The sequence below is a fragment of the Triticum dicoccoides genome, chromosome 1B, assembly GCF_002162155.2.
Source record: "Triticum dicoccoides isolate Atlit2015 ecotype Zavitan chromosome 1B, WEW_v2.0, whole genome shotgun sequence".
NCBI lineage: Eukaryota > Viridiplantae > Streptophyta > Magnoliopsida > Poales > Poaceae > Triticum > Triticum dicoccoides.
Genome location: NC_041381.1, coordinates 587738684 through 587753472, shown reverse-complemented (window position 1 = coordinate 587753472; position 14789 = coordinate 587738684).

Genomic DNA, 14789 nt, shown 5'->3' with positions numbered 1-14789 from the left:
GCAAGTCAAGGATGGACTTGCAACTAGGATGAAACAAACACGAACCTAGTTATAAGCAAGGACGGACTTGCAACTGGGACAACTGCACCAAACTACAATACCATTTGAAGTCGGGGTGGTCTGCAACTGGGACAATAACCAATTACAAGCCAAGTTGTGAGTCGAGCATTGACTTGCAACTGGGATGAAAAACAAAACCCATGCCCATTTAGGAGTCGAGGGTGGGCTTGCAACTGGACAACTATGAGTCCATTTGCGAGTTGAGGGTGGACTTGAAACTCGAACAACTATAAAATTACGATCACAATTGCGAGTCAAGGGTCGATTGCAACTAGGATGTGGCAAACTATGGACCGAGTTGTAAGTCAAGGGTGGACCACAACTGGGATGACAAAAAATAGACTGAGTTGTGAGTCAGGTGGGCTTGTAACTTGGATGAAATAATCTACGCAACTGGGGCCACTACGAAACTACGAGCCTAATTGCGAGTAAAGGGTGGACTTGCAAGTAGGATGAAACAAACTACTACCCTAGTTACGAATCAAGGGCGGACTTGCAAGTCGACAATTACATAAATCTACAATACCATATGAAAAATGAACCAGAAATAAACTAGAAAGCCAACTATTGCTAGAGCTCCCTTTTTCATGTACCTTTCAATTGTATGTCATGGTCTAGGAACAACACAAAAATCAGGTTGCCAGCACGTCATGATAATGGGCCGATAAAAGTGAAGGCAAACAGGCCAACAAAAGGATGCACGACAACCAAACAACGACCAACCAATCAGGGGTTCGAGCGCTTGCAATTTTTTTTTATAAAAACTAAATGGAACGGTGGCAAACTTAGATGAGACGTCGTTAAAAATCATCTAGATGTGATTTAGCAATTACTTACAAAAAATATGCCCAAATATAGAAGGTATTCACAAAAAGTAAAAAATTGTTTCCAAAATTTATTAAAATATGCGCAAAAATTATATTCACGAATTTAAGAAAGGAAAAAATAGAAGACAAAATAAATAAGAAACAAACAGAAAAAATGAACAAAAACGAAAGAAAAACCGGACAAAGTTGCGAGGCGGGTCGACATTTACAATTGTGTGTCTAATGATGGACATGCAACTGAACATCAACAAATACTTTATCTGTTCCACACAAAATTGTGGTCATGTTAAAGACATGTAGTTGCAGGGTAGCTTACGGTTGTGTCTACTAGAAGACACGAACCAACCCTCCAAACAAATTATCTCTGTTCCCTAATTTGCAGTCGCATTGGAAATGTGCAGTTGTGGAGCGAGGACAACACTTACAATTGTGTGTTTGATGATGCACATGCAACTCACAACTGCAAAACAATTCATATCTTTTTTAATGCGTGATTTTTCTTTTGTGAAAATAGCAATTTTGTACTAAAATATCATAAACTGAAAAATGACAAAAAAAGTGAAGAGAAGAAGAGCAACAAAAAAGCAAAAGGAAAAAAGAAAGAAAAAACTGTTTGTATACACATTCAGGACGAACCACAACAAAAAAAAAAGAAAAAAGAAAAAGGAAAAAGGAGAAAAGAAAAAAGAAAAAAGAAATAAAAAAAACAGCCCACAAAAAATGCACAGCAAAGCGGATGAAAAAAGATAAATGGGCCACATTCCCAAACGACGACATATACATGCCATGCGAAAACGAAACGCGAGAATGGGCTGACATGAACAAACAGGACATCGAACATGTGACAAAGAAAAGATAGGGGCATAGGGCTGACACGAGCGAGGGTGCAACAGAATTGGGACATTATCGAGTTTGCACGAGATTTAAAGTACAAACAATCTAATGGTTGAAGACTTAGATGTGAGGTAAGTATTTTACATACAGATGTGAAATAGCAATTGGTTTTGGAAAATATGTTTGAGTCAAGCGAGTTGAAGCTTGTTTTGGGGTAGAAAAAAGTTGTGCAAATTTAAGTCAATAAATACACCTTTGGTTTTGGAAAATATATTTGATTTTGATGCCTAAACAAAGGAGCTTTACCAACACAGTAATTTTTTTTCTAAACGGAGGCATTTTTTTTGCCTAGTTAATTAACTAAGGAGAGAAATATAGTTTAGTTTGTGTTAAAACACCCCCAAAACAGTAGGTCATTACTCTTTCGGCATCATGTTTCCCAATCTCTTAGCCTTCTGGCTTCTAGGTGATCCGAAGCTTAACTTCCTTCTTGATGTTGGCCAGTAGAACCATCGAGGGAGACATATACATATACATTTCAAATGGTACATGTCTTTCGCTTTTGAGGTGACCCAAAGCTTAACTTCCTTCTTGCGGCGAATGACATGTCCATTTCTTTCGTTCCAAATGGTACAAATGATGAGCATGGTGAGGAGGGCCATCGTTTTCTAGTTGAAATTGATTTGTGTGAAAGTCCCATCCATCAATCTTTCAAGTTTTTAAAAAAAAATGGAGGATGTACCCACGGCCTCTGCATCTGAACGATGCATGCAGTCATATTATTAATTATTCACAAAGAGCATACAAGGTGATACATATAAGCCTAAAGCCACCAACTTAGCAACGTTGTTGCTACTCCTATCCCGTTGATGAAGGTGTGCCGAATGTCCGGGCCTAATACCAAACGGACATGGCACAAAAACCTAGCATCTAAAGCCGGGTGTCCCATCCAAGCCACTACCTGGATTGGGGCACACTCCCAGTGACCACCGCACGCTGCAAGGGCCGTCACCTCCATCTTCCATTGGCCCATCCTCAGAGCAGAACCGATGCACCGACCATGCCAGTGATGGAAATATGCCCTAGAGGCAATAATAAAGTTATTATTTATTTCCTCATATCATGATAAATGTTTATTATTCATGCTAGAATTGTATTAACCCGAAACATGATACATGTGTGAATACATAGACAAACATATAGTCACTAGTATGCCTCTACTTGACTAGCTCATTAATCAAAGATGATTATGTTTCTTAACCATAGACATGTGTTGTCATTTGATTAATGGGATCACATCATTAGGAGAATGATGTGATTGAAATGACCCATTCCGTTAGCCTAGCACTTGATCGTTTAGTATATTGCTATTCCTTTCTTCATGACTTATACATGTTCCTGTAACTATGAGATTATGCAACTCCCGTTTACCGGAGGAACACTTTGGGTGCTACCAAACGTCACAACGTAACTGGGTGATTATAAAGGAGTACTACAGGTGTCTCCAAAGGTACATGTTGGGTTGGCGTATTTCGAGATTAGGTTTTGTCACTTTGATTGTCGGAGAGGTATCTCTGGGCCCTCTCGGTAATGCACATCACTATAAGCCTTGCAAGCAATGTAGCTAATGAGTTAGTTATGGAATGATGCATTACGTAACGAGTAAAGAGACTTGCCAGTAACGAGATTGAACGACGTATTGGATACCGACGATCGAATCTCGGGCAAGTAACATACCGTTGACAAAGGGAATAACGTATGTTGTTATGCGGTTTGACCGATAAAGATCTTCGCAGAATATGTAGGAGCCAATATGAGCATCCAGGTTCCGTTATTGATTATTGACCGAGAATAGTTCTAGGTCATGTCTACATTGTTCTCGAACCCGTAGGGTCCGCACGCTTAAGGTTTCGATGACAGTTATATTATGAGTTTATGAGTTTTGATGTACCGAAGGAGTTCGGAGTCCCGGATGAGATCGGGGACATGACGAGGAGTCTCGAAATGGTCGATACATAAAGATCGATATATTGGACAACTATATTCGGAGTTCGGAAAGGTTCCGAGTGATTTGGGTATTTTTCGGAGTACCGGAGAGTTACGGGAATTCGCCGGGGAGTATATGGGCCTTATTGGGCCATACGGGAATAGAGGAGAGAGGCCAAAAGGAAGGAGGTCTGCGCCCCCCCTCTGGTCCGAATTGGACAAGGGGGGCAGCCCCCTTTTCCTTCTCCCTCTCCTCCTCTTTTCTTCTCCAACAAGGAAAGGAGGAGTCCTACTCCCGGTGGGAGTAGGACTCCCCCCATGGTGCGCCTCCTCCACAGGCCGGCCGCCTCCCCCCTTGCTCCTATATATATGGGGGCAGGGGGCACCCTAAAGACACAACAACAATTGATCCTTGAGATCTATTAGCCATGTGCGGTGCCCCCCTCCACCATAGTCCTCCTCGATAATATTGTAGCGGTGCTTAGGCGAAGCCCTGCGACGGTAGAACATCAAGATCGTTACTAGCCGTCGTGCTGACGGAACTCTCCCTCGACACTCGGCTGGATCGGAGTTCAAGGGACGTCATCGAGTTGAACGTGTGCTAGAACTCGGAGGTGCCGTAGTTTCGGTGCTTGATCGGTCGGGCCATGAAGACGTACGACTACATCAACCGCGTTGTTCTAACGCTTCCGCTTTCGGTCTACAAGGATATATAGATTACACTCTCCCCTCTCGTTGCTATGCATCACCATGATCTTGCGTGTGCGTAGGAAATTTTTTCAAATTACTACGTTCCCAAACAGTGGCATCCGAGCCTGGTTTTATGCGTTGATGTTATTTGCACGAGTAGAAAACAAGTGAGTTGTGGGCAACACAAGTCATACTGCTTACCAGCATGTCATACTTTGGTTCGGCGGTATTGTTGGATGAAGCGGCCCGGACCGACATTACGCGTACGCTTACGCGAGACTGGTTTTACCGACGTGCTTTGCACACAGGTGACTAGCGGGTGTCTGTTTCTCCAACTTTAGTTGAACCGAGTGTGGCTACGCCCGGTCCTTGCGAAGGTTAAAACAGCACTAACTTGACGAACTATCGTTGTGGTTTTGATGCGTAGGTAAGAACGGTTCTTGCTAAAGCCCGTAGCAGCTGAAGGAAATATGCCCTAGAGGCAATAATAAAGTTATTATTTATTTCCTTATTTCATGATAAATGTTTATTGTTCATGCTATAATTGTATTAACCGGAAACATAATACATGTGTGAATACATAGACAAATATAGTATCACTAGTATGCCTCTACTTGACTAGCTCATTAATCGATGATGGTTATGTTTCCTAGCCATAGACAAAAGAGTTGTTATTTGATTAAAGGGATCACATCATTAGGAGAATGATGTGATTGACTTGACCCATTCCGTTAGCTTAGCACTTGATCGTTAAGTATGTTGCTATTGCTTTCTTCATGACTTATACATGTTACTGTAACTATGAGATTATGCAACTCCCGTTTACCGGAGGAACACTTTGGGTGCTACCAAACGTCACAACATAACTGGGTGATTATAAAGGAGTACTACAGGTGTCTCCAAAGGTACATGTTGGGTTGGCGTATTTCGAGATTAGGTTTTGTCACTCCGATTGTCGGGGAGGTATCTCTGGGCCCTCTCGGTAATGCACATCACTATAAGCCTTGCAAGCATTGCAAATTACGTAACGAGTAAAGAGACTTGCCGGTAACAAGATTGAACTAGGTATTGGATACCGACGATCGAATCTCGGGCAAGTAACATACCGATGACAAAGGGAACAACGTATGTTGTTATGCGGTTTGACCGATAAAGATCTTCATAGAATATGTAGGAGCCAATATGGGCATCCAGGTTCCGCTATTGGTTATTGACCAAGAATAGTTCTAGGTCATGTCTACATACTTATCGAACCCGTAGGGTCCGCACGCTTAAGGTTTCGATGACAGTTATATTATGAGTTTATGAGTTTTGATGTACCGAAGGAGTTCGGAGTCCCGAATGAGATCGGGGACATGACGAGGAGTCTCGAAATGGTCGAGACGTAAAGATCGATATATTGGACGACTATATTCGGAGTTCGGAAAGGTTCCGAGTAATTCGGGTATTTTTCGGAGTACCGGAGAGTTACGAGAATTCGCCGGGGAGTATATGGGCCTTACTGGGCCATACGGGAATAGAGGAGAGAGGCCGAAAGGAAGGAGGCGCGCAGCCCCCCTCTGGTCCGAATTGGACAAGGGGTGCGGCCCCCCTTTCCTTCCTCCTCTCCCCCTCTTTCCCCCCTTCTCCTACTCCAACAAGGAAGGAGGGAGTCCTACTCCCGGTGGGAGTAGGACTCCCCTTGGCGCGCCCCTCCTAGGCCGGCCGCCCCCTCCCCCCTTGCTCCTTTATATACGGGGGCAGGGGGGCACCTCTAGGCACGACAACACAAGTTGATCTACGGATCGTTCCTTAGCCGTGTGCGGTGCCGCCCTCCATCATATTCCACCTCGGTCATATCGTCGCGGAGTTTAGGCAAAGCCCTGCGCCGGTAGAGCATCATCATCGTCACCACGCCGTCGTGCTGACGGAACTCATCCCCGAAGCTTTGCTGGATCGGAGTTCGGGCATCGTCATCGAGCTGAACGTGTGCTGAACTCGGAGGTGCCATACGTTCGGTACTTGGATCGGTCGGATCTTGAAGACATACAACTACATCAACCGCGTTGTCATAACGCTTCCGCTTACGGTCTACGAGGGTACGTGGACAACACTCTCTCCTCTCATTGCTATGCCATCACCATGATCTTGCGTGTACGTAGGAATTTTTTTAAAATTACTACGTTCCCCAACAGTGGCATCCGAGCCTAGGTTTTATGCGTTGATGTTATATGCACGAGTAGAACACAAGTGAGTTGTGGGCGATACAAGTCATACTGCTTACCAGCATGTCATACTTTGGTTCGGCGGTATTGTTGGATGAAGCGGCCCGGACCGACATTACGCTTACGCTTACACGAGACTGGTTCTACCGACGTGCTTTGCACACAGGTGGCTGGCGGGTGTCAGTTTCTCCAACTTTAGTTGAACCGAGTGTGGCTACGCCCGGTCCTTGCGAAGGTTAAAACAGCACTAACTTGACGAACTATCGTTGTGGTTTTGATGCGTAGGTGAGAACGGTTCTTGCTCAGCCCGTAGCAGCCACGTAAAATTTGCAACAACAAAGTAGAGGACGTCTAACTTGTTTTTGCAGGGCATGTTGTGATGTGATATGGTCAAGACATGATGAGATATAAGTTGTTGTATGAGATGATCATGTTTTGTTGAAGTTATCGGCAACTGGCAGAAGCCCTATGGTTGTCTCTTTGTTGCATAAGATGCAAGTGCCAAATAATTGCTTTACTTTATCGCTATGCGATAGCAATAGTTGCAAGAGCAATAGTTGGCGAGACGACCATATGACGACACATTGATATAGATCAAGATGATGAAGATCATGGTGTCGTGCTGGTAACGATAGAGATCATGACAGTACTTTGGAGATGGAGATCAAAGGCGCAAGATGATCATGGCCATATCATGTCACATATTTTGATTGCATATGATGTTTATCTGTTATACATCTTATTCTGTTTTGTTTGACGGTAGCATTATAAGATGATCTCTCACTAATTATCAAGAAGTGTTCTCCCTGAGTATGCACCGTTGCGAAAATTCTTCGTGCTGAGACACCACGTGATGATCGGGTGTGATAGGCTCTATGTTCAAATACAACGGGTGCAAAACAGTTGCGCACGCGGAATACTCATGTTAAACTTGACGAGCCTAGCATATACAGATATGGCCTCGGAACACGGAGACCGAAAGGTCGAACGTGAATCATATAGTAGATATGATCAACATAGTGATGTTCACCATTGAAACTACTCCATCTCACGTGATGATCGGACATGGTTTAGTTGATTTGGATCACGTAATCACTTAGATGACTAGAGAGATGTCTGTGTAAGTGGGAGTTCTTAAGTAATATGATTAATTGAACTTAAATTTATCATGAACTTAGTCCTGGTAGTATTTTGGAAATTATGTGTAGATCAATAGCTTGCGTTGTTGCTTTCATATGTTTATTTTTATATGTTCCTAGAGAAAATTGTGTTGAAAGATGTTAGTAGCAATGATGCGGATTGGATCCGTGATCTGAGGTTTATCCTCATTGCTGCACAGAAGAATTATGTCCTTAATGCACCGCTAGGTGACAGACCTATTGCAGGAGCAGATGCAGACGTTATGAACGTTTGGCTAGCTCAATATGATGACTACTTGATAGTTTTTGTGCACCATGATTTATGGCTTAGAATCGGGACTTCAAAAACGTTTTGAACGTCATGGACCATATGAGATGTTCCAGGAGTTGAAGTTAATATTTCAAGCAAATACCCGAGTTGAGAGATATGAAGTCTCCAACAAGTTCTATAGCTAAAAGATGGAGGAGAATCGCTCAACTAGTGAGCATGTGCTCAGATTGTCTGGGTACTTCAATCGCTTGAATCCAGTGGGACTTAATCTTCCAGATAAGATAGTGATTGACAGAGTTCTCTAGTCACCATCACCAAGTTACTGGAACTTCGTGATGAACTATAATGCAAGGGATGATGAAAACGATTCCCGAGCTCTTCGTGATGCTGAAATCAACGAAGGTAGAAATCAAGAAAGAGCATCAAGTGTTGATGATTGACAAGACCACTAGTTTCAAGAAAAGGGCAAAGGGAAAGAAAGGGAACTTCAACTAGAATGACAAGCAAGTTGTCACTCCCACGAAGAAGCCAAAAGCTGAACCAAAGCCTGAAACTGAGTGCTTACACTGCAAAGGAAATGGTCACTGGAAACGGAAATACCCTGAATATTTGGTGGATAAGAAGGATGGCAAACTGAACAAGGGTATATTTGATATACAAGTTATTGATGTGTACCTTACTAGTGTTTATAGTAACCCCTGAGTATTTGATACTTGTTCGGTTGCTAAAGATTAGTAACTCGAAACAGGAGTTACAGAATAAACAGAAACTAGTTGAGGGTGAAGTGACGATGTGTGTTGGAAGTGGTTCCAAGATTGATATGATCATCATCGCACACTCCCTAAACTTTCGGGATTAGTGTTAAACCTAAATAAATGTTATTTGGCGTTTGCATTAAACATGAATATGATTTGATCATGTTTATTGCGATACGGTTATTCATTTAAAGTCAAAGAATAATTGTTATTCTGTTTACATGAATAAAACCTTCGATGGTCATACACCCAATGAAAATAGTTTGTTGGATCTCGATCGTAGTGATACACATATTCATAATATTGATGCCAAAAGATGCAAAGTTAATAATGATAGTGCAACTTATTTGTGGCACTGCCGTTTGGGTCATATCGGTGTAAAGCGCATGAAGAAACTCCATAAAGATGGATTTTCGGAATCACTTGGTTATGAATCATTTGATGCTTGCGAACCGTGCCTTTTGGGAAAGATGACTAAAACTCCGTTCTCCGGAACAATGGAACGAGCTACTGACTTATTGGAAATAATACATACCGATGTATGCGATCCGATGAGTGTTAAGGCTCGTGGCAAGTATCTTTATTTCTAACCTTCACAGATGATTTGAGCAGATATGGGTATATCTACTTGATGAAACATAAGTCTGAAATAGTTGAAAAGTTCAAAGAATTCCAGAGTGAAGTGGAAAAATCATCGTAACAAGAAAAATAAAGTTTCTATGATCTGATCGTGGAGACGAATATTTGAGTTATGAGTTTGGTCTTCATTTGAAACAATGTGAAATAAAGTTTCGCAACTCGCGCCATCTGGAACACCACAATGTAATGGTGTGTCCGAACGTCGTAATCGTACTTTACTAGATATGGTGCGATCTATGATGTCTCTTATTGGTTTACCACTATTGTTTTGGGGTCATGCATTGGAGACAGCTGCATTCACGTTTAATAGGGCACCATCTAAATCTGTTGAGACGACACCATATGAACTATGGTTTAGCAGTAAACCTAAGCTGTCGTTTCTTAAAGTTTGGAGTTGCGATGCTTATATGAAAAAGGTTTTCAACTTGATAAGCTCGAACCCAAATCGGAGAAGTGCGTCTTCATAGAATACCCAAAGGAAACTGTTGGGTACACCTTCTATCACAGATCCGAAGGCAAGATATTCGTTGCTCAAAATGGATCCTTTCTAGAGAAGGAGTTTCTCTCGAAAGAAGTGAGTGGGAGAAAAGTAGAACTTGATAAGGTAATAGTACCTTCTCCTGAATTGGAAATAATTCATCACTAAAATCAGTTCCAGCGATTCCTACACCAATTAATGAGGAAGCTAATGATGATGATCATGAAACTTCAGATCAAGTTACTACAGAACCTCGTAGGTCTTCCAGAGTACGGTCCGCACCAGAGTGGTACGGTAATCCTGTTCTGGAAGTCATGTTACTGGACCATGATGAACCTACGAACTATGAGGAAGCGATGATGAGCCCAGATTCCACGAAATGGCTTGAGGCCATAAAATCTGAGATATGATCCATATATGAGAACAAAGTATGGACTTTGATTGACTTGCTCGATGATCAGCAAGCCATGTTAAATAAATGGATCTTCAAGAGGAAGACGGACACTGATAGTAGTGTTACTATCTACTAAGCTCGACTTGTTGCGAAAGGTTTTCAACAAGTTCAAGGTGTTGAATACGATGAGATTTTCTCACTCGTATCGAAGCTTAAGTCTGTCTGAATCATGTTTGCAATTGCCACATTTTATGAAATCTGGCAAATAGATGTCAAAACTGCATTCCTTAATGGATTTATTAAAGAAGAGTTGTATATGATGCAACCAGAAAGTTTTGTCAATCCTAAAGGTGCTAACAAATTGTGCAAGCTCCAGCGATCCATCTATGGACTGGTGCAAGCATCTCGGAGTTGGAATATACGCTTTGGTGAGTTGATCAAAGCATATGGTTTTATACAGACTTTTCAAGAAGCTTGTATTTACAAGAAAGTGAGTGGGAGCTCTGTAGCATTTCTAATATTATATGTGGATGACATATTGTTGATTGGAAATGATATAGAAATTCTGGATAGCATGAAAGGATACTTGAATAAGACTTTTTCAAAGCAAGACCTCGGTGAAGCTGCTTACACATTGAGCATCAATATCTATATAGATAGATCAAGACGCTTGATAAGATTTTTCAATGAGTACATACCTTGATAAATTTTTTGAAATAGTTCCAAATGGAACAGTCAAAGAAGGAGTTCTTGCCTGTGATGCAAAGGTGTGAATTTGAGTAAGACTCAAGACCCGACCATGGCAGAAAATAGAAAGAGAATGAAAAGCCATTCCCTATGCCTCAGTCATAGGTTCTATAAAGTATGCTATGCTGTGAACCAGACATAGTGTATACCTTGCTCTGAGTTTGACAAAGGAATACAATTTTGATCTAAGAGTAGATCACTGGACAGCGGTCAAGAATATCCTTAGTGAGGACTAAGGAGATGTTTCTCGATTATGGAGGTGATAAAAGAGCCCGTCGTGAAAAGTTACAACGATGCAAGCTTTTACACTGATTCAGATGACTCTAAGTCTCAATCTGGATACATATTGAAAGTGGGAGCAATTAGCTAGAGTAGCTCCATGCAGAGCATTGTGGACATAGAATATTTTGCAAAATACATACGGCTCTGAATATGACAGATCCGTTGACTAAACTTCTCTCACAAGAAAAACATGATCATACCTTAGTACTCTTTGGGTGTTAATCACATAGCGATGTGAACTAGATTATTGACTCTAGTAAACTCTTTGGGTGTTGGTCACCTGACGATGTGAACTATGGGTGTTAATCATATACAGATATGAATGTTGATGTTAAATCACATGGCGATGTGAACTAGATTATTGACTCTAGTGCAAGTGGGAGACTGAAGAAAATATGCCCTAGAGGCAATAATAAAGTTATTATTTATTTCCTTATTTCATGATAAATGTTTATTATTCATGCTAGAATTGTATTAACCGGAAACATAATACATGTGTGAATACATAGACAAATATAGTGTCACTAGTATGCCTCTACTTGACTAGCTCATTAATCAATGATGGTTATGTTTCCTAGCCATAGACAAAAGAGTTGTTATTTCATTAACGGGATCACATCATTAGGAGAATGATGTGATTGACTTGACCCATTCCATTAGCTTAGCACTTGATCGTTAAGTATGGTGCTATTGCTTTCTTCATGACTTATACATGTTCGTGTAACTATGAGATTATGCAACTCCCATTTACCGGAGGAACACTTTGGGTGCTACCAAACGTCACAACGTAACTGGGTGATTATAAAGGAGTACTACAGGTGTCTCCAAAGATACATGTTGGGTTGGCGTATTTTGAGATTAGGTTTTGTCACTCCGATTGTCGGAGAGGTATCTCTGGGCCCTCTCGGTAATGCACATCACTATAAGCCTTGCAAGCATTGCAACTAATGAGTTAGTTGTGAGATGATGTATTACGTAACGAGTAAAGAGACTTGCCGGTAACGAGATTGAACTAGGTATTGGATACCGACGATCGAATCTCGGGCAAGTAACATACCGATGACAAAGGGAACAACGTATGTTGTTATGCGGTTTGACCGATAAAGATCTTCGCAGAATATGTAGGAGCCAATATGATCCAGGTTCCACTATTGGTTATTGACTGAGAATAGTTCTAGGTCATGTCTACATTGTTCTCGAACCCGTAGGGTCCGCACGCTTAAGGTTTCGATGACAGTTATATTATGAGTTTATGAGTTTTGATGTACCGAAGGAGTTCGGAGTCCCGGATGAGACCGGGGACATGACGAGGAGTCTCGAAATGGTCGAGACGTAAAGATCGATATATTGGACGACTATATTCGGAGTTCGGAAAGGTTCTGAGTAATTCGGGTATTTTTCGGAGTACCGGAGAGTTACGGGAATTCGCCGGGGTGTATATGGGCCTTACTGGGCCATACGGGAATAGAGGAGAGAGGCCGAAAGGAAGGAGGCGCGCAGCCCCCCTCTGGTCCGAATTGGACAAGGGGTGCGGCCCCCCTTTCCTTCCTCCTCTCCCCCTCTTTCCCCCCTTCTCCTACTCCAACAAGGAAGGAGGGAGTCCTACTCCCGGTGGGAGTAGGACTCCCCTTGGCGCGCCCCTCCTAGGCCGGCCGCCCCCTCCCCCCTTGCTCCTTTATATACGGGGGCAGGGGGCACCTCTAGGCACGACAACACAAGTTGATCTACGGATCGTTCCTTAGTCGTGTGCGGTGCCCCCCTCCACCATATTCCACCTCGGTCATATCGTCGCGGAGTTTAGGCGAAGCCCTGCGCCAGTAGAGCATCATCATTGTCACCACGCCGTCGTGCCGACGGAACTCATCCCCGAAGCTTTGCTGGATCGGAGCCCGGGGATCGTCATCGAGCTGAACGTGTGCTGAACTCGGAGGTGCCGTACGTTCGGTACTTGGATCGGTCGGATCGTGAAGACGTACGACTACATCAACCGCGTTGTCATAACGCTTCCGCTTAGGATCTACGAGGGTACGTGGACAACACTCTCTCCTCTCGTTGCTATGCCATCACCATGATCTTGCGTGTACGTAGGAATTTTTTTGAAATTACTACGTTCCCCAATGGCAGCCACGTAAAAATTAGCAACAACAAAGTAGAGGACGTCTAACTTGTTTTTGCAGGGCATGTTGTGATGTGATATGGTCAAGACGTGATGCTATATTTTATTGTATGAGATGATCATGTTTTGTAACCGAAGTTATCGGCAACTGGCAGGAGCCATATGGTTGTCGCTTTATTGTATGAAATACAAACGCTCTGTAATTGCTTTACTTTATCACTAAGCGGTAGCGATAGTCGTAGAAGCAATAGATGGCATAACGACAACGATGCTACGATGGAGATCAAGGTATCGCGCCGGTGACGATGGTGATCAAGACGGTGCTTCGAAGATGGAGATCACAAGCACAAGATGATGATGGCCATATCATATCACTTATGTTGATTGCATGTGATGTTTATCCTTTATGCATCTTATCTTGCTTTGATTGACGGTATCATTTTAAGATGATATCTCACTAAAATTTTCAAGAAGTGTTCTCCTTGAGTATGCACCGTTGTAAAAGTTCTTCATGTTGAGACACCACGTGATGATCGGGTGTGATAGGCTCTACGTTCAAATACAACGGGTGCAAAACAGTTGCACACGCGAAATACTCAGGTTAAAACTTGACGAGCCTAGCATATACACATATTGCCTCGGAACACGGAGACCGAAAGGTCAAACCTGAATCATATAGTAGATATGATGAACATAGTGATGTTCACCATTGAAAACTACTCCATCTCACGTGATGATCGGACATGGTTTAGTTGATTTGGATCACGTGATCACTTAGATGACTAGAGAGATGTCTGTCTAAGTGGGAGTTCTTAAGTAATATGATTAATTGAACTTAAATTTATCATGAACTTAGTACCTGGTAGTATTTTTCAAATGATGTTGTAGATCAATAGCTTGCGTTGTTGCTTTCATATGTTTATTTTGATATGTTCCTAGAGAAAATTATGTTGAAAGATGTTAGTAGCAATGATGCGGATTGGATCCGTGATCTGAGGTTTATCCTCACTGCTGCACAGAAGAATTATGTCCTTAATGCACCGCTAGGTGAAAGACCTATTGAAGGAGCAGATGCAGACGTTATGAACGTTTGGCTAGCTCAATATGATGACTACTTGATAGTTTAGTGCACCATGCTTAACAGCTTAGAATCGGGACTTCAAAGACGTTTTTAACATCATGGACCATATGAGATGTTCCAGAATTTGAAGTTAATATTTCAAGCAAATACCCGACTTGAGAGATATGAAGTCTCCAACAAGTTCTATGGCTAAAAGATGGAGGAGAATCGCTCAACTAGTGAGCATGTGCTCAGATTGTCTGGGTACTACAATCGCTTGAATCAAGTGGGAGTTAATCTTCCAGAT